Here is a 22,074-nt window from a genome sequence, read left to right as displayed (position 1 = left end):
GAACTACAAGGACTGCACACATGCACACACACCAGATCAGGTAACCAAATGCCAACCCTCTCCCGAAGACACAGCTTGCACAATAAACAAACACAGCTGTTCGCTGAACTAAATAGACCCCCTCCTCCACCATTCCTTCTGATTGGAGTCTGCTGGCATAGGTCCCGCCTGAGCATTCCCATTTGCCAAAGCACACTCCCTTCTCCTCTTCCGCTCGCCTTCCTGCCTTCCTCCCCCCGCCTCCCGCCTCCTCTCGCCTTGCCTCCTTCCTCCTCCTCCACCTGTCCTCCGCATGAGCATTCTGAAGTTGATACATTTTGGAGAAAGCCTGTCTGGACTGCTCAGGCCTTCAGAAGAGCTCCGAATATAAGAGCTCCTCACCTCGTGGAACCTCAGCTCTGCTCTGATCCACTTCGTATCACAAGGAGGGTCCTCCGAATCAGCCCACTTTGCCTCATTATTGGGGCTTTGTAACATGGCAGTGCACAGCCCTACTGAGTACCCACCTGGGCGGGGCTTGCTGTGTCTTCTGGACCCAGGTGGTATGGCTTGTTTGAGGAGGCACGAACCCTCAAATAATCCATGGCATCCAGGTAGGTAATTAGGGAAACACCCCCCACACGCTGGGGATTAAACAAGCCACGGTGGCTTCTTTAACCCCTACTGATCATGCCAACCTGGTCATTGCCAAAAAACAACAGCCCAAGACATGCACCAAATTTTTGCAATCAAAAGTTCCTTCTAAACCCAGTTGTTACCTTAGGGTGCAGTCCTATGGGGATAGTCAATCTACTCCTCCATGCTCCATCCACCCTGCATTTGTGGCTTGATGGCTGATTTTCTCTGTCTAGCTGGGTCACCCCAGGGGGAGGGAGAGGCTGGATGGTGCATAGGAAGCATCATTTATTTATTTATTTATTTATTTATTTATTTATTTATTAAATTTATTAATCGCCCATCTGACTGGTCACCCAGCCACTCTGGGCGATGTACAACCCACCATAAACAATTTAAAACAATAAAATTTTACCATAAATTTTTTTTTTAAAAAATACCCTAACCCACCCCAAATGCCTGCCTGAACAACCACGTTTTTAATGCACGACGGAAGCTCATTAAAGAGGGGGCATGACGGAGTTCCCTAGGGAGGGAGTTCCACAGAGTGGGGGCCACCACAGAGAAGGCCCTCTCCCTCATCCCCACCAGTCTAGCTGTCCTGGCTGATGGGACAGAGAGAAGGCCATCCCAGGCTGATCTTGTTAAGCGGCCTGTCTGGTGTTGCTGGAGGCGCTCCTTAAGATAGGCTGGGCCGGAACCATATAGGGTTTTAAAGGTCAAAACCAACACCTTGAATTTGGCCCGGAACACAACTGGTAACCAGTGCAACTCCTTCAGCACGGGAGTGATGTGATCTCGCCGGTGGCTGCCTTTAATCAGGCGAGCCGCCGCGTTCTGTACCAGCTGCAGTTTCCGAACCGTCTTCAAGGGTAACCCCACGTAGAGCGCATTACAGTAGTCTAAATGAGAGGAGACCAGGGCATGTACTACCGATGGGAGCAGATGGTCGGGAAGGTAGGGGCGCAGCTGCCGTATCAGATGGAGTTGATACAGTGCTGTCCGGCTCACAGCTGACACCTGAGGCTCCATGGACAGCTGGGAGTCCAAAATGACCCCCAGGCTGTGGACCTGGTCTTTCAAGGGTAGCTGTACCCCATTCAACACCAGGTCAACATCCCCCAGCCTCCTCTTGTCTCCCACCAAAAGTACCTCGGTCTTGTCAGGGTTGAGCTTCAGCTTATTCCTCCCCATCCAGCCACTCACCGTCTCCAGACATTTGGACAGGGATTCTACGGCCAACCTTGGTGAAGATTTCACTTCTGCCATTCTTCCCCCAGGAATACCCCCTTTCCCCCCCACTCTGTGCTGCTCTTACGAGTGCGGAGCTGGGGATGAACTGCACTGCCTACGAGGTGGCGGAGGAGGGGGGCAGTTTTCTGGGAACCGACCTCAGAGCACTGGCCCCAAGCTTTTTTCCCAGAAAAGGAAAAATCCTTTGGCCATCTAGCCACTGTCTAGAGGCCACAGACTGCACCCTTAATTAATTTATTAAGCACTGTTTCCTACATCCAGTTTTGTCCATTTGTTTAACAACAGAACAATTTTCACTTGAATCAAAAGTAATTTTGCTATTTCATTGACATGAACTGACAGCTAGTCTTTTGGGCACTTCACCTCAGTATTCTTCATATTTACATGAAACAGCCCTGTTTTTACAAATCATATTTATTTATCCTTAATATCTCACTTGCTCTCACACAGCAAAAAAGGATATATGTCATACACAAACAATTATAACTTATATCCAAGCATATTTGAATAACATCAGAAGTTATTCATCAGCTGAAGGCCTAGGAGGGTTTTAATTCATCAGTGGTGCAATCCTAAGCCGTAAGGTGGCCAAGTTTACTGACAGCACCAAATTATTTAGGGTGATTAAAAATGGGGGTTCTGAAGAACTCCAAAAGGATCTCTCCAAATTGGGAGAACGGGAATTAAAATGGCAAACACATTTCTATGCATGGTGTGGAGAAAGTGGGTAGGTAGACATCTTTCTCCTCTCATTATAGTTGAACCCAGGGTCATCCCATGAAGCTGAATGGTGGCCGATTCAGGGCAGACAAAAGGAAGTACATCTTCACACTGTGCATAGTCAAACTGTGGAAGATGTAGTGATGGCCACCAACTTGGATGAATTTGTCTAATCCCATTTTAGAGGAGAAGGCTATCAATGGCTGTTACTCATGATGGCTATATGCTACCTTCAATATGCCTCTGAGTACCAGTTGCTCAGGCACATGAGCAGGTGAGTGCTATTGCACTCATGTCCTCCTTGTCAGATTCTCTTAGGCAACTGGGCACCACAGTTCAAGAAGGATACAGACAAACTGGAAAAGGTTCAGAGGAGGGCAACGAAGATGATCAGGGGACTGGAAACAAAGCCCTATGTGGAGAGGCTGAAAGACCTGGGCATGTTTAGCCTTGAGAAAAGAAGACTGAGGGGAGATAGGATAGTGCTCTTCAAGTACTTGAAAGGTTGTCACCCAAAGGACGGCCAGTATCTCTGCGTCTCAATCATCCCAGAGTGCAGGACAAGTTACAGGAAGCCAGATTCCAGCTGAACTTCAGTAGAAACTTCCTGACTGTCAGAGCAATGGGACAATGGAACCAATTACCTGGGGAGGTAGTGGGCTCTCCCACACTGGAGGCATTCAAGACAAAGCTGGACAGCCACCTGTCATGGATGCTTTGCCTTGGATTCCTGCATTGAGCAGGGGGTTGGACTCGATGGTCCAACCCATCCTATAAGACCATCGAGTCCAACCCCCTGCTCTATGCAGGAATCCAAGTCAAAGCATCCATGACAGGTGGCTGTCCAGCTTTGTCTTGAATGCCTCCAGTGTGGGAGAGCCCACTAACTCCCCAGGTAATTGGTTCCATTGTCCCACTGCTTCCTTCCAACCCTTCTATTCTTTGATTGGCCACTGGGCATGCACAGTACTGGACTGGATAGGAATTTGGTGTGATCCAGCATGACTCTTCTTTTGTCCTTATATTCATATGTTCTTATCCCCGCCCCCTTCCAACCCCTACAAAACTCTGATTTCAGAGAGTGGGAAAAGGAGGTGTGTTGTGTGGGGGGAAGTGTCAGGGGGAGGTCTCAGACAGACAGTGGCATAAGCCTTTCAGGCTTTAGGAGACTGTGTACTTAGGAACAGAAATCCAGACCACAAAGGGGGAAGATACAACTCAATTTTATTGAATACAAGTATGATGCATTTGCCCTCAAGGCTACCATAAAATCCAGCCAAACATTCATTCTCAGTCACAACAAGGAAAGAATACACTTAGATAACAATGATGGCTCTCTTCAACACAATTAAAGTTAACTGTGTTTGTTTGCAGGGGGTCCTCTTGCTTTTTCACTTTCTTAGCTTCCCTTTCACTTAACCCTATTCCCATACCAGTGTGGTGTAGCGGTTAGACCGTTCAGATTGGATTTTTGGTATTTGCTTGCTATTTAAACATGCATTTTATTGTGTTGCTTGTAGTGTTGTGTTTATATACTTTCGTGAGATGTGTTGGCGGGCTTTTTGGCCAAAAGGACATGTATTTAAACATGCATTTTATTGTGTTGTTTCTTTGTACTGCTGTATTCATAATATACTTTTGAGAGATGCACTGGGGGCCTTTTTGGCCAAAAGAACATGAATGCAACATGCATTTTATTGTGTTGTTTGTACTGCTGTGTTCATATACTTTCAGAGTTCAGAGACATCACCTTGCCGACAAAGGTCCATCTAATCAAAGCTATGGTTTTCCCAGTAGTAATGTATGGCTGTGAGAGCTGGACTATAAGGAAGGCTGAGCGCCGAAGAATTGATGCTTTTGAACTGTGGTGCTGGAGAAGACTCTTACGAGTCCCCTGGACTGCAAGGAAGTCAAATCAGTCCATCCTAAAGGAAATCAACCCTGAGTGCTCATTGGAAGGACAGATACTGAAGCTGAAGTTCAAACATTTGGGCCACCTAATGCGAAGAGAAAACTCTCTGGAAAAGACCCTGATGCTGGGAAAGACTGAAGGCAAAAGGAGAAGGGGATGGCAGAGGATGAGATGGCTAGATAGCATCACCGATGCAATGAATATGAACTTGAGCACACTCCGGGAGAGAGCGCAGGACAGGAAGGCCTGGTGTGCTATGGTCCATGGGGACACGAAGAGTTGGACACGACTGAACGACTGAACAAATGTAATGCAGCATAGCATTACTACACATGAAACTCTGGTTCCATGTAGGGAAAGGGGACCCAAGGCTTTTCCTCCTTCTGGTTCCTGTTCTCATCCTGGCTCTCTCCTACTCATAAGTATATGCTGTTGGAAGAACGACAACAGAAGAATAACCCTGGAGGGAGGAGTTTGGGGAAAGAGATGTATGTGCATGCAGCAGTTAACTTGACTTTGCGCTCTACACCTTTTGGGATAACGCTCGGGGTCAGGGGTTAATAGAATGAACTATCCCACGAATGGCTGAGGAGGAAATGGTAGCCACTGCCTACTGACCAATGGGCAATTGGTCTCCCCCCCGCCCAACACACACCTTTTTGTATTGGTAGTAGGTTTATTTTGCCTAGAAGGAAGCCTTTCCTTTTCTACCTTCCCTGCATGATGGACCTAGGAGAAGTTCATCCATGTTTCTCTCTCTGTAACAAGTAGAAGCCATGACTGTGATAAGTTATGTTCTTTAAGTAAACCTCCCATTAAAAGTATTTCTTCTCCAGACTCAGTCTCATGTTCATCAGTCCTCTCTGCTGTCATATGCCAGGAGAGATGCTCTGATTAATGCATGTACAGTGTTACAGCTTGGGAACAATTTTGTTATTTGGTGTTCCCCCTCCGCCACCCCCATAATCTGTGCATGCAGACAACATCAAGAGACCAACAGTGTCTATTGTCTTCTTGCAAACAAATTGCAGCAGCATGAAAAATTACGTCTGGGAATAGCAGAGTTAAATGAATGGGAAGCAAAACAGAGCAATTCTTCAAAAAGCAGCATTTGAAATGTACCGAGACAGCATTGAAGCTTCTGTCCTTTGATTAAGCAAAGCAGGGCAGGCTGGGTAATGGCAATTGTGTTGGCTAGAATACTCCAACAAATGTCTCTTGCTGGGTAGGAACGTGGACCTTGCTCATTTACTTTAATGATGTACCTCCATCTGCTCCTCCAAGATAGGATCTCATCTAGAATTGTGATGATTTATAACAACATTCATGCATTTGCATTTAAATGTCAAGACACAATGAAAGATCAGAAACCACCAGCTCACTAGTCAAAATTAGTGACTATCCTTCCATTTTTTTCCAACCTCATGGACATTGGGATGGCTGGGGGTGATAGGATTTGCAGTCCAGCACATCTGACGGTCGCCAGATTGGGGAAACTTGGAAGGCATCTAAAAAACAGAGAGGCCAGAAGGAAGATGATCAAGATTGTGCTGATTTCTGATAAATACTCAGGCACAAAAACACACAAGAGAAGAGTTGCTCTTGTTACCCGAATGTGGTCTGCAGTGAAATTCAAAGTGGATTTGAAGCTTTCCCCTCTGGGGCAAATGCTCTGAGGATTTTCAAGGAAAGCCAAGAGAATTTTCATTACATCAGTGGTGATGAGCTCTTCTGCATATTCTTAGGTGGTCACCAAGTTAGGGATACAGGGATGTTAAACCTGTTCCATCTGTTTGTGTATTGTCAGGTGTCCTTCATTCCATCATCTGCTCATTGATTGAATCAGACTTTTTGTATGAGAATTTCATTTGGTTGCAAACGTACATTTGCACTAATGTGCACTAATGCAAATGCACAATATCATAAGTGCACATTTGTGCAAATCCCCCTCGAAAGTTTTTTTTTTTTAAAAAAAACGGTCTGCAAGTCCGTGGACTTAGATAAAGTCAATCCACTGCAGGGTTCACAGGTAGGGATGGACGAAAGACACTTACCTGATCCCGAGGCTTGCTTCGCAGTGGGGGGGAGGTGCTCCGTCCCTCCCCCCAAAATTCTGGGCAGAGGGGAGGCGCCCCGTCCCTCCCCGCCAAAATTCTGGCTGGGGGGGAGGCGCCCCATCCCTCCCTGCTGAAATTCTGGCTGGGGGGGGGAGCGCCCTGCCTCTCCGGCCGTGAAACCTCTTCTTCTGCCGGGATGCAAATGGCAGCGGCCGTAGCCACCGCCGTTTGTGTCCCTGGCCTGCAGTCAGCCGTGATAGGCTACGTAAACATTTACATAGCCTATCACGGTGTTTTTTGAAAATCTACCCATGATAGGCTATGTAAATCTTTACGTAGCCTATCACGTTTGTTGTTGTTGTTGTTTTTTACTTGGAAATGGCGGCGGCGTGGCAGACGGGGGGGTGGCAGAAACGGGGGGGTGGCAGACCGTTTCTCCACCAATTTTGGGGGGCTGAATGCATTGGCATTCAGCCTCCCGGAGATTCGTGGAGAAATTCTCTGACATCCCTATTCACAGGTCAGATTCATAGAAATCTGAACTCACTGGAATCTGTTGCAGATTTCTCTGACATCCCTACAACAAGGTTATGTTACAGCACTAGGGATGTACAAAAATCACTTACCTTTTGCAGATTATGTTTATGGTGGGGGGGAGGCGTTCCGTCACTCCCCCTGGAATCCTGGATGGGGGGGAGGTGCTCCGTTCCTCCCCCCCCGGAATCCTGGCCGGCCGGCTCCGCTCTGTAGGGATTCTGCGGAGCCACCGGCCAGCTCCTCCAGCAGCCGGACATCCGGCCACTGGCTAGCAGGGATGCAAATGGCAGCGGCCGTAGCCGCCACCATTTGCATCCCTGCAGTCAGCCGTGATAGGCTACGTAAATCTTTATGTAGCCTATCACATCTGACTTAAAAAAACAACAAAAAACAATGCGCGTACGGAAATGGCGGTGGCCAAGGCCGCCGCCATTTGCGTTCCTTATTTTGGCACGTAAAATAAGGAACCGGCTGCCACCGCCGCCATTTCCAGTTAAAAAAAAAACATGATAGACTATGTAAATCTTTACATAGCCTATCACGTCTGACTTAAAAAAGAGAAAACAACGCGCATACACAAATGGTGGCGGCCACGGCTACACTATTTGCGTTCCCCTTATTTTCACCATCTTAGTCTACATAAATCTTGATGTAGACTAAGACGTGCCAAAATAAGGAATGCAAATGGCGGCGGCCGTGGCCGCCGCCATTTGCGTACGCGCGTTGTTTTCTTTTTTTAAAGTCAGACGTGATAGGCTATGTAAAGATTTACGTAGCCTATCATGAATTTTTTTTTTTTAACTGGAAATGGTGGCGGCGGCTGCCCGGAAGATCCACCCCAGGTAAGTCTCATCCCGGGGCAGGGGTGGGGGGGTGGCAGGCCGTTCCGCCACTGATTTCGGGGGGCCGAATGCACCGGCATTCAGACTCCCTGAGATCCGTGGTGGAATTCTCTGACATTCCTAAACAAAACTGAAAATGTGTGTAGAGCTGCTTTCTCAGACAAAACACTGGAAGAGTGTCAAGGAAAACCCAAGAAGTTTTAATAAGACTAGTTGCATTTCTTGAGGAGGAGAGATTCCCTAGATCCCTAAATCATACTTAGGGAGTGATCCCATGGCAGCTAGCCAGCAGCTAGACGGCCATAGGATATGCCATTTTCCGGGAACTGTGGGGTCCGAGGTCAGTTCATGGGAAACCGACCTCTCCTACTTCCACGTTGCCTTGGAGGCAGCGCAGAACAGCCCTGTCTCCTGCGCTCGTAAGACGAGCACGGAGTGGCCAAAAAGGGGCATGGCTGGGGGTCTTCCAGGGCAGGGAGAGCATAGCTGCCTGTATGATACATCCAGTGTGTCATACAACAGCCTCCCTCCCCCCTCCGTGCACCCATGTCTAGACAGCCGCAATCGGCCATCTAGCCGAAAGAGCAGGGCAGGAGAAACGTGGAGGGAATGATCTCCTCTGTGCTTCTCCTGCCCTGCTTTGGATAGGCAGTCACCTCCGAGTTCGGAGGCGGCTGCCTATCTAGATAGGATTGCGCCCCTCATCTCTTGTGCTGCTTCCCTAGACAAAATATCTGACACTAAAGTTGCCAGAAAATGTCACCCTAAATGAAAATTTGAGGTTAATTTAAACAAAGATGAATAAAAAGGTCTCATGTGAAAAAAAAGCAGCTCAAATTTTGGGTGTGGGGATGTTAAAGGAGGGCAAAATCCCCTTTTCCAAATTGTTGGTTAACCACTGAAGCCATTGGTGGTTGTAGAGCACCTATGCACAGTTCCCCTCAGGTGGCCGCCATTTCTCCCCACAGTGCCAGATCATGAAATAATGAAATTGCATTGAGGGGAAAGGTGGATACCTGCCCAGCCCCACCACATGCAGGGTTGTCTTCAGCTGTTTGAGGGCATTGGGCAAGACAACCTCAACCTCAGTCCACCTTCTCACCACCATGGTCACCTGTAGCTGCTCTTGCTTCTCCTCTCTCTCATCATGGCTCCCACTGGCTGGCTTGACAGGCAGAGAGCCAGTGAGCAAGCAGGCCATGGCATCTGCTCCCTTTACTTCTCACCACCACTGTCATCTGGGCCAGAGCAAGAGGCAGGTGAAAAGCAGGGTAGCATGGTGAAGAGGAGAAGAAATTCTGGGGGCTCTTGTCGGTGGCCCCCTCCTGGGGTGTGGGCCCTCGGTAGGTGCCTAGCCATGCCTACCCTTGACGATGGCCCTGCACATATGCTCTTGCTTGTGGCAACACCAGAACAATGGTCTAAAAGAAAAAGAAGGCGACCATGGCTGCCATTGCAACACGTGAAAAAGGGCCAAAATGCTCCCACCCCTTTTGCCATTACTAAATGGGGACGATTTCACCTCAACCCTGATTTTGAGCATTCTGCATAAGCCAAAAACTGAAGGAGTTCTGACAGAAGCAAAAATGGTTTCTTATTGTCTGTGTGTGCATCAGACTGGTGAATGTGTGTAAGGTTACCAACATCCCTAGTATATTGTTTTACATTTACGTTTGCAAGTTATTGCTGGGTGAGGCATCAGTGCTATCTAGAGCTGACTAAAATGACTGGAGACCTGCAAGTTTTTGCTCAACAAGACTTGCACATGAAGCTCACATGATGTGTGGGAATATCAGTACAGTTCTGATACATCGCTGCACATCATGGAACATTATTTTAGGCCTAATCGGAATGATTGAGAAGAGAAGCAATGTCTAGAGATGAACTATGCAGAGAGTTTGTGCTGAGAACCCTGATGAACTGTCCAAGTTAAACTATAAAAAAGGACAAGATCAGAGGAACATACATCCATTTTTAGAAGGAAAACCCCCCCTCAGTTATCCTTTACCTTTAAAATATGTGAGGGGGGCAGGGAAGTTGCAGGAGTTACTCAGTTGTGGCAGCCATTCTGCAAATCTCCCTACCCTGGGAGAAACACACTGCTTCCTCTTTGTTGGTGTATCACTGCTTGCTGAAATTTTTATTTTATTCATTGTATTTAGATATCTTTGCCCTCCAGCTTAAGAACATAAGATCCAGCCATGCTGGATCAGACCAAGGTTCCATCTAGTCTAGCATTCTGTTCACAAAGTGGCCAACCAGCTGTTGACCAGGGACCCTCAAGCACAACATGAGTGCAACAGCACCCTCCTACCCATGTTCCCCAGCAACTGGTGTACATAGGTGTACTGCCTCTGGTACTGGAGATAGCACATAGCCATCAGGCCTAGTAGCCACCAGTAGCCTTCTTCTCCAGGAATTTGTCTAACCCTCTTTTAAGGCCATCCAAATTGGTGGCTATCACTACATCTTGTGGTAGAGAGTTCCATAGTTTAACTTTGTGCTGTGTGAAGAAGTCCTTCCTTTTAACTCTCCTGAAGCTCCCACCAATCAGCTCCAGGTTGGGTTGTGGTGGCTGCTATTGTTAGTATCAGGGTTTTGGGGAAGGAGAGATTGGCGATTCTGTCTACTACTACTCTTTTTGTTGTATTTTGGTGTTTGGGGTCTGCTTGTTTCAATTTGCTTTGTAAGAACCTTTGAATGGCTGAAGCTTTGAATAAGAAAAGTGAGATATAAATATTCTTATTAGGGCTAGCCTGACCATAAGGAAGAGCGAGGGTGCCACCTCAGGCGGCAGAAGCTAGGGGTGGCAGTCTGCTACGGCTATTCCCCTGAGGTCCCTTCCTGTCCATTCCCATCCTCCTGACCCAGTCACCCAGTGGCAGTGATGCTTGCTTGTGGCTGGCATGGTCTAGATGGCTGTTCACCTCATTCTCTTCTTCCAGTGCATCGCATACAGTGCCATTGGGAAAGGCCCGTGCCCAAGCGAGCAGGTAGAAAGGCAGCCACCAGACCACAAACTCCAGCAGGAATTGTATGTCAACTGGCATTGCATATAATGCATATGATGTGTGCAAGTGCTCCAGTAGCTGCATTATAGTGCAGGTTTGAGCAGGCAGTGGGCAGGTGCCAGACAGAGTGGTGAATGAGGTCTTGGGGGACGGAGCTGGGGACAGCTTGCACTGCACTCACTCAGCTAGCCTTAGGGATGTTGGAGAATTCTGCCACGGATTCCAGGGAGGCTGAATGCCAGCGCATTCGCCCCCCCAGAATCCATGGCGGAACGAAGCCACCCACCCCAACCACCCCGAGAAATGGGCCCGGAACAGAGCCTACCTTTGTCGGCCGTTCCGGTGCTCCTTGAATGGTGGCTGTGTGTGCGGCTGCCATTTTCCTCTTTCAAAAGGCCATGATAGGCTACGTAAGTATTTACATAGCCTATCACAGCTAACGCAGGGATGTCATTTGCATCCATACGGAGGCCATGATAGGCTTGGTGAGTGGCACGCAGCCACCAGTTCCCTCTGTGAGCTGCCATTTTGTGTAAAACTAGCAGCTCGTTCTTTACATAAAGGGCCTTATCCAAAGATGATGGCTGCAAAGTGGCCATTTACACAAGATTATAGGTGTAAATGGACCATGTATGCCTGTAATTTTGGATAAATTGTTGCATTACAGCTGCCATTTGTATAAAAGGCCTTTTACGTAAAAGAACGGGCCACCATTTTTATGCAAAACGGCAGCTTGGTGGACCATTGGGGACTACCATGCTTGCCTGACCTGGGCAGTCCATGAACCGGAGTCCAGGGTTAGAATGGAAATGATTCTGGCATGTTCTTCCAGTATGAGTCTGTTGAAGTTGCCAGGCACACTTTCACAGGCCTCCTTCCTTCCTTATGGAAAAGGAGACAAACAATGACATATAGCATAAAAAATATTTAGGTTGTCTCATATTGTTAACATTACAATGCATTAACAGCATTTCCCCTTTTCTAATAGACAAAGTGTCCACCTTCTTTACTCTGTTACCTTAGTAAGTTTAATAAAAGACTACACCACCAATACAAGGTCTCAATGATCTACAAATTGTACCTGTGTTATACTAAGGTATATTCAGTCACAAACATGTAAAGGTTTAGACACATACAATTCCTGAAGTACAACACACAGAACCAAGACTGTTGATACTATATCAACTTGTTAACAATATTCATTGCATGTCTTCATACATTTCTAAATTATTTCTAGCATAATTTTAATATGGTGTTTTAATCTTGTTATTCATTTACTCTTTTATCTTTTGTGTTCATGGCTCTGAAATCTGTTTTAGATATGGAGGGGTATAGAAATATTGTAAATAAATAAATAAATAAATAAATAAATAAATAAATAAATTTCCAAGCTTGCAATGTCATTTGCGGACCAAAAAAAAGAAGTGTTCAATAGTATGCGTATATTTCAAAAATGTTCATGAAAAACTTATGTCCAAACATGCTTTAATCAATGGGAGAAGGATGGGTATATTTCAAAGATGTGCACCATTGATGCATACATTTGAAAAAATCTGCATGAATATCTGCATGAATTTTCATACAAAAAGAAGAAAAAAACCCATAAAGATAGCAGTCTGATATTGACATGAGGCAGAACGAGGTCCGAGGTGGAAGTTGGAGAATGTCAATGAGCTCAAATTTTGCATTTTTGCACATCCCTAATACTATACCTTAGTACAACATACACACTATTAGGGATGTTGCGGGCGTCTGGCTGGGGCTTGAGGCCTGGTGATTTCTCACCAGCTCACGTCCCCCCCCCCCTCCAGACACCAGTTTGAGGATCCCTGCACTTGCCCAACTCAGCATGCACTGAGTCAGGCAAGCGCGGGGATCCCCACTCCCTCGCCAAGATGCCATTTTGCGTAAAATGGCAGCTCAGGCTTTTCCACAAAGGGCCATTTGTGTAAATGGCGGAGGTAAAGGGGCCATTTATGCAAAATTACTGGCGTAAATGGTCTAAATAGACCAGCCGGCATCTTGCAACATGCGGTGAGCAGGGTTGGGCGGCCAGTGGGGGTCCGGCGAGTGGCATGTGACCCAGGCTGCGGTACGTTCGCCCATCCCTATGTACTATTTATATATTTTTGGGTCTTAGTATCGGTGTTGTAGATCCTTGTAGAAAGAATGTCAGTGTGTGTAATTTCATAAGGGAGAACATCTCACATCCTTAATAACTCTTCTGTTATGGCTGACCCTCTTTGGGTCAATTGCCATTCTGTCTGCTATCAATCATGTGCAATCGTCTCCAAGTCTTCTAAATCAACTGCATGTTTCAAATGTCACACTGGGTCATATTGTGTCTCCTTCCTAGCCATTTCCTTACTATGATACCAAACTGATTTCCAATATTTTATCATCTTAGGACAGTTCTCAATAACATGAGACAGATCTTTCTCAACCTTGACAAAACTTTATTCAGAAGATGTTGTTGCAATGGTTTCTGTGTTTTGGGCACCATTTTATATCCCAACTTGGAGTACACGTCAGCTTTTGGTTTTCACATTAAAATCAGACATGTGACTATACAACTTCATTTTGCTGGCTCATAATTCTCAACTGAGATGTAATGGGTGTGTCACCCCCCTCCCATCTTCTCTTGTTTGTAATAGCAAATGAGTCTAGGATGCCTAGTTCCAAATTCTTCCAGCCCTGAATGATTGAACAGGAAGCCCTGAGAACATCATTACCCAGGTATTCCAGTAAGCATGCTTGAGCACATCCATCACCACTGGGCACATTGGGATGTGTAGTTCCAAATAGTTCCAGTATCAATGGACTGGGCCAGGAAGCATTTGGAATCAGTGCCAGCTCCAGGTTTTGGAGGGCTCTTGGTAAAAAAGGACCCTCAGTGACCCCCCTCCCTGGGTGAGTCTGTGTCAGGAATGATTCTGAGCGTGTGGAGATAGTTAGCAGCTCAGACTCAGAATGGGAACAGCTAGAACCGGGGGAGTCTTCCTCCCTGGTGAGCTCAGATATGGGCTCAGATATGGATAGGCATTCTTCTCAGGACCTTGGCACACAGATGGCTCGACCTGAAGGCACCCCCCCTTTCCTTCTCCATGAGAACTCAGGTCTCAGAGGAAGAGGAGAGTGTAGGGTGAGACCTGAAAGATGTTAGAGTCCGGTACAGAGCGAAGTGGGAAATGTTAGAGGCTGAGCTCAGACATTCCACCTGGTTGGCTATGTGTGATAGCCTATGTAGGATGGCACAACTGTAAGGGAGGGGCATCCCCCCCTAAGTTATTCTGGCCGGCAAGTTCTTGTTTCAAACTGCCGGCAACATTTCTGATTCCCACTTGCCTCCTCTTTTCATATTTGTAATTGTGTGGAGTAGCTGTTTCCTTTGTAGCCTGAGAGTCTCCGAGGATTTGCATTTGTAAAGAACTTGGTAGTGAGCCTGAAGCCTGGTATCTTGGAATGTGTTGATTGAGAAGGGGGAGGACCAACGGACCTGACAATCTGCTTTCACCCAGCCATTCTCACCAGTTGCTATTTCTCCTCCTCCTCTTTCTCATCTTGGCTCCCACTTACTTGCTTGACAGTCAGAGAGCCAGGGAGCAAGTAGGCCGTGGTGTCTCTTGCTCCACCTTCTCACCACCACTGTTGTCTGAGCCACAGTGAAAGGCAGGTGAACAAACTGGTTGCCATGGTGGACAACAGCAGGTGCCCAACCATACCCATCCTTGGTGCCAGCCCTCTGGAATGATATATCCCATGCTGCCCACTGCCAGCAGAGGAATATTCAGACCTTATGCCCAAGGCCTTTACTGCTGATATTGTAGAGCTGGAAAAAGTACAGAAAAGGGCAACTAAAATGATCGAGGGTCTGGAGCATCTCCCCTATGAGAGAAGGGCACATCTGCTGGGATTGTAGCTTGGAAAAAAGGAGGGTAAAGGGAGACATGGTAGAGGTCTACAGAAGTATGCCTGGTGTGGAGAATGTGGATAGGAAGACATTTTTCTCCCTCTCTCAAAATACTAGAACCTGGGGTCTTCCCATGAAGCTGACTGGTGGGAGATTCAGGACAGATGAAAGGAAGGGATTTTCACACAGCGCAGAGTTAAACTATGGAATTTGTTATCACAGGATGTAGTGATGGCTGCCAATTTGGATGGCTTTAAAAGGGGGTTGGACAAATTTCTGGAGGAAAAGGCTGTCAATGGCTACTAGGCCTGATGGCTATATGCTACCTCCAGTAACAGAGGCAGTGAGCCTCCAGTATACCAGTTGCTGGAGAACATGGGTGGGAGGGTGCTGATGCACTTATGCCCTGCTTATGGGTTCCTGGTCAACAGCTGGTTGGCCACCGTGTGAGCAGAATGCTGGACTAGGTGGACCCTTGGTCTGATTCAGCATGGCTCTTCCTATGTTCTTATGCTTGGAGTCCTTGCTCACAATTGCTGCCCCTTAATAGGAAAGAAAGGAGGTGGGGGATCATGGTACACAGGGGGCTCCATGCCTCTTTCATAGAATCATAGAATAGTAGGGTTGGAAGACCATCGAGTCCAACCCCCTGCTCAATGAAGAAATCCAAGTCAAAGCATCCCTGACAGATGGCTGTCCAGCTTCATCATAGGCTTCATCTTTGTGCTCCTAGTGACATCACTGAGAGCATGACAAGGAGATGGCTCAGGGTTATTCTGAGATTAAACCAGTCAGTTTGAGTCTGATCTGAAATAAACTTAATTAGCCAGGTTGAAATAGGCCTAGACTGGATTGATCTGGCAGCTGGAAAATTACATACTTGAGTTCACAGGAAACAAAGAATCAGCTAGAGGACAATGACTACAAAGTATTTGTGACTGGTTGCCATGTTCTGTAGCAAGAAATGTACACAATGCCTTGACAAAACCTTCACTTATAGAGCAACCCTATACATGTCTACTCAGAAGCAAGTCTGTGACACTTTTCTTCAGGGTCTCTAAAGGGACTCACAGAAAAGGCTTTGTACAGGGACAATTAACATGCATCATATTAATTTCTTAATTAAAAACAATAATAGCGCACATGCAATCATTTTACATGCATAACAATTCACTTATCACCAAAAACAATAAAACAGAGCACAGCTCTCCCAAAGTTCTGTCTTTCAGGTTGAGTCCACAACAAAAAATACAAATAAAACTTCTCTCTGAAATTTGATTTTTCTGCTGGCCAAATAAAGAAAACAGTCTCTACTCAGTCCACTCCAGCTCTGCAGCAAACTTCTCAAAATGGACCAGGATCCAGCAACACAGGAACAACTTGTTAAACAGGCCTGTCTCAAGGGTTCAGGGTCTTACAAAGAGGAGAAAGCAAGCATCTTCCACACTATATTTTGGCAATTGCCTAAAATGGTGGCCACTCTGTCTCTCTCTCCTTTACTGTACATGTGCAGGAATATTCCCAGTCACAATACTTAAAGAAAAATATACCAGTGGGTTACAAGCCCACAGGCTGTCTTTTGGAAGGGGGTTGTTTGTTAACTGTAGCAACAACCCACCCTGCACCAGGTTCAGGTTTCTGTCATGATAAGCTACAGTGCTTGGCCACTGTGGCTTGAATATTCACAATAGCCTCTGGTATGTGCCACAACACACCATGGCTTAAATAAGCCACAGTGGGCTGCAGTGATCCTGCAAACCTGGCCAGGCTATAACTATTTTAAATAAATGAAACCTTATATTGTGTTTTGGGATCTGGCTGGGCCTATCAGGAATGTTCCAAGTAATTAAAACACAAAGAAACTGCAAACCTGGTGCCATATTTCTGCAAGCTTGTTACACAGCAGACACATTCCTTTACAAAGCAGAGTAATATACGATCAGAGGTGGGTGCCCAGTGGCTGCAAAGAAAAATTACACATCCAGCCGGTTTCCACCATTTTGCTCCAAGCAAAGGAAACTAGCTATTATGTAGCCACAAGAACAGAGACCCAATTAACCAAACATACAAACAGAGTCCCAGGAAAAGAAAAATAATTAAAAGTTTCTGAACACTCTGCAGCCCAGATGAACATGGCCACAGGGGAAAGAGTGTGTTGGTATTTTATGGGGTTGATTTGTGCAAGCTTGGTGTGAAGCAGGAATGCAGGGACAGAAAGAGAATTTAACAATTGTTGGGGGTGCAGAGGGAGCTAATTAACCACAGCTTTCAGATTTGGAGAGATTAGCTAAAAAAATAATAATTGCAGCACGGAACTCTGTGCTAGAGGAAATTGGAAACACTGCTATACTTGACCATATTATTTAGCAATGTCAGAGAATTCTGCCATGGATCTCGGTGAGGCTGAATGCCAGTGCATTCGGCCCCCCAAAATCCATGGCAGAACGAAGCCCCCCACCCCGCGAAATGGGCCCGGAATGGAGCACCTACCTGCTGCCATCCGTGCTGACTTGTGAATGGCAGGCCGCCATTCGCTTCTTCCATATAGCCGTGATAGGCTATGCAAATACTTACATAGCCTATCATGGCTTAACTAAGGGAACGCAGATGGCGGCAGCTACGGTGGCTGCCATTTGCGTTCCTTTTTTTTTTTTTTGCCGTGATAGGCTACGTAAATATTTACGTAGCCTATCACTGCAAAATACAGGGACGCAAATGGCGGCAGCTATGGCAGCCGCCATTTGCGTCCCTGCAGTCTGCCCAGAGGCCGGATGTCCGGCTGTGGGCGGCCCAGCCGGTGGCTCCGCGGAATCTCCGCAGAGTGAAGCCGGCTGGAGAGAATTTTGGGGGGAGGGACAGAGTGCCTCCCCCCCACCGCGAATGTCACCCTTCTTAAAGGTAAGTAACTATCGTACATCCCTAAAATTATTGGGAAAGGAACTAAGAGTCTTTATAACATTGATCCAAAAGCAGGTTCACTAACGGCATGTCAGCCTAGAGAAATCATCTTGACCTGGGGTGTTGAACCTCTTTCAGCCTAAGAACCAAATCCCATTTTGGAGAAGGTCTTGGGGGCCGCATTCCAGTGGTGGGAGGAACAGAAGGAAAAGGGGGCGGGGGCAATACTACCAGGTAACTCACAGGAGTTGCCGCTGTTGCCAACTCCTGAGCCCTGGATGTGTGTCAGCTCTGTTGGGCAGGAATTGCTATTTTAAAAATATGCCCTTCTGTCCCCAAATTAAAACCTCCAGGGTGGTGAGCTAGCATAATAAAACCACTCACATTCAAACTCTGTAAAACCATTTTTTTAAAAAAGGACAGTGCAAATTACAGCACCAATGAAAATCTGGCAGCAACAATGCTGCCTAGCGGAGATGACATTCTATGCAAAAGCTTATTGAGAAAACAGGATTTTCACTTTCCTACGGAAGGCAGAGTGAGAGGAGCAACTGAACTTCCCAGGTCTTGGTGTCCAGGTGCCACCACCCAGAAGGCCTATGCTTGCCTGCCTGCCACATTTCAGCTGATGGGGATGGGATACAGAGCTGGGCATCTCCTGATGACTGCATCCTGTGGGTACACTTGTATGGTAGGAGGTATGCCTTTAGGTATCATGATTGTAAACCATTTAGGGTTCTAAAGGTTAGAACCAGCAATTTGGATTGGGCCCAGAAATGAAGCCAAGGGGGTTGCTGAAGGCAGCTTCTGTGTGTCCTGTTTCAACTATGGCAAGGGCCTTGGGCAAGGCACAGATAGTCCCAGGGGTAGCAGCAACAGAGCAACCAGTTCAGTCCAGGGTCATGCACAGGAACTCCAAGGAGGTTTTGCAGGCACAGGCAGAGGCGAGGTCAAAGCGGTCCAAAGGTCAGTTCACAAGCATCCATTTTATCAAGTGTGAAGGCTAGTCAGGTGGGGTGTCCAAAAGCGTTGTACTGATGAATAGCCAAGCATCTGGGAGCTTGCCAGGTCTGGTGTCTTGGAATGCAATGTTGAGGTCAAGACACTGTTGTTTGCAGCAGAGACCCTGGAATATCGGAGGCAGCACTGAGAATGGACTCCATAAAGTGGTATCCCTAGAACTTCGGACCTCTCGTGGACACTGGGACAATCAAGAAATGCACCTGTGATTCAAATCCATAGCTTGCAATGCCGAGCCAATAATAGATAGCATTCTGCAGTACGTGTGTATTAGGGCTATGCAGAGCGCCCCCGATCCGACTCGCAAACAGCTTTGCAGCTTCTGAAGAGGGCCCAATCTGGCTCGCGCAGATTCAGGGCCCCCTCAACCTGCCTTGGCCTCAAACCCAAAGTGGGTTCCACCCATGATGCCCCCACACAACCCCCCAGCTCCTTACCTTGGCAGGCCTCCTCCTCTGCTTCTTCTGCCACCGCCGTCACCTTCTCCATTGGGCCACCTTCGCTGTCATTGCCTTCTCTGGCTCCACCCACTTCCTTGAGAGAGGGAGTGGTGCCTGCCACTTTAAAAGAGGTGGTAATTAGACCACTCCTGAAAAAGCCTAACCTGGACCCAGAGGATGTTAACAATTATAGGCCAGTGGCCAACATCCCCTTCCTGGGCAAGGTGCTTGAGTGGGTGGTTGTAGGACAGCTCCAGGCACTCTTGAATGAAACGGATTATCTAGATCCATTTCAATCGGGCTTCAGGCCTGGTTTTGGAACGGAAACTGCCTTGGACTCCCTGTGGGATGACCTCTGCCGGGAGAGGGACAGGGGGAGTGCGACCCTGTTGATTCTCCTGGACCTCTCAGCAGCTTTCGATACCATTGACCATGGTATCCTTCTGGATAGGTTGTCTGGGTTAGGAGTTGGAGGCACTGCACTACAGTGGTTCTGCTCCTACTTGGATGGCCGATTCCAGAAGGTGGTGCTGGGGGATTATTGCTCTGTGCCATGGCAATTGTGCCATGGGGTTCCACAGGGCTCTATTTTATCCCCCATGCTGTTTAACATCTACATGAAACTGCTGGGGGAGGTTATCCGGAGGTGTGGGCTGAGGTGCCATCAATATGCAGATGACACCCAGCTCTACCTCTCTTTCTCATCAAAACCAGGTGAGGCAGTGACTGTTCTGAATCAGTGCCTGGGCTAGGGATGGCGGAGAATTTCTCCACGAATCTCTGGGATGCCGAATGCCAACACATTTGGCCCCCCCAAATTAGTGGAGAAATGGTCCGCCCCCCCCCTCCCCGGGATGGGACTTACCTTTGGCGAATGTTCCTGGTGCTGGCGGCTCCCAGCGGCAGTTCGGCGGCAGTGGCGGCCGGTCTTCCAACCAGCTGCCGCCGCCGCCATTTCCAAGTAAAAAACAAACAAACTCAAGCAAACGTGATAGGCTACATAAAGATTTACGTAGCCTATCACGGCTAGATTTTCAAAAAACACCATGATAGGCTACGTAAATCCTTATGTAGCCTATCACGGCTGACTTTGAAAAAAAAAAAAAGCGCGTATGCAAAGGGAGGCGCCCATGGGCGCCGCCATTTGCAAACGCACTTTCCCCCCCCCAAAGTCAGCCGTGATAGGCTATGTAAGGATTTACGTAGCCTATCACGGCTGACTGCAGGGACGCAAACGGCGGCGGCTATGGCCGCCGCCATTTGCGTCCCGGCTGGCAAGGAGGATTCGCGGCCAGAGGGATGGGGCGCCTCCCCCCCGGCCAGAATTTCGGCCGGAGGGACGGGGCGCCTCCCCGCCCGGCCAGAATTTCGGCGGGGAGGGATGGGGCGCCTCCCCCCTACCAAGAATTTCGGGGGGAGGAACGGAGCGCCTCCCCCCCACCGCGAAGCAAGCTGTGGGACCAGGTAAGGGACTTTCGTCCATCCCTAGCCTGGGCATGGTAATGGACTGGATGAGGGCCAATAAACTGAAACTCAATCCAGACAAGATGGAGGTACTGTTAGTGGGTGGTTCGTCTGCCCGGCTAGGTGATATTCAACCTGTTCTGGAGGGGGTTGCACTCCCCCTAAAGGATCAGGTTCGTAGTTTGGGGGTGCTCTTGGATCCAGAACGGTCACTTGAGGCATAGGTGAACTCAGTGGCACGGAGCACTTTTTATCAGCTTAGGCTGGTATACCAAGTACACCCTTATCTGGACAGAGGTAGCCTAGCTACAGGTCTCCATGCTCTGATAACTTCTCGTCTGGATTCCTGCAATGCGTTATACGTGGGGCTGCCTTTGAAAACGGTCCGGAAACTTCAGCTGGTCCAAAATAGGGCAGCAAGATTGTTAACAGGGACTGGCCTGCGAGCTCATATTACGCCAGTACTTTTCCAGCTGCACTGGCTGCCAGTCCATTTCCGGGCCCGATTCAAGTGCTGGTGTTAATATTCAAAGCCCTTAACGGCTTGGGGCCAGGTTACCTGAAGGATCGCCTCCTCCCATATGTGCCTGCCCGGACCTTAAGATCATCAGCAGCAGCCCTTCTCCGTGAGCCCCTGCCAAAGGAAGTGAAAACATATCAGTTTTAAGCTGATTAATTTATGTAATTTGCATATGGGCAAAACAATAGTTAGACACAAGAAGCATAATCTTTGTCTTTAGAAGCATGCATGTGTGGTAGGAGGAATCAAGCTAGAAAAGGCAACCCCTATGATGTGGGAGAAAGTGGGGGAGATGTCTCTTTTAAGATGGCAGTTGTCATCCGGGGGTTTTATAAGTACAGTAGGGGTGCAATCCTATGCATAGTTAGACAAAAAAAAGTCCTACAACTTCCAGCACTCTACAGCCAGCATTCTGGGAGTTGTAGGACTTTTTTCTGTCTAAACATGTATAAGATGTCGACCTAAAAAATTATGTCACAGACACACACATACTCAAACATACATATCTAGGGTTGGATCCAGCAGGGCTTTAGGTATGTCGGAAGCTTCAGCCTTGGAGCAATCTGATGCAGAACATAGGATTGCCCTGTCATCTAACCAACTGAGTAAATTTAATAGTTTTAATATTAACAATATTCTGCATTGGAATCCCCCCCACACACACACAATACACATAGTCATATTTACTTTTGCAGTTGTGTGTGTTGAATATGTGGTGGGAAGGCAAAACTATCTGTGGAAATGAAATGATTGGATGTTTTGCACAGCCTTGCTTCTCTTCAGTATAGCCCAACCCGAGGAGGATGGGCTGGGAGCTGCTGATTCTGTGTTCAAGACGGCAGGATTAAATTGATGGGGCTTAAATTATTGGAGG

The sequence above is a fragment of the Heloderma suspectum genome, chromosome 5 (genome assembly GCF_057233095.1).
Source record: "Heloderma suspectum isolate Gila_16-S chromosome 5, 16-S_ref, whole genome shotgun sequence".
NCBI classification, from domain to species: Eukaryota; Metazoa; Chordata; class Lepidosauria; order Squamata; family Helodermatidae; genus Heloderma; species Heloderma suspectum.
The sequence above is the reverse complement of the archived record's forward strand: the minus strand, read 5'-3'. Positions refer to the sequence as shown.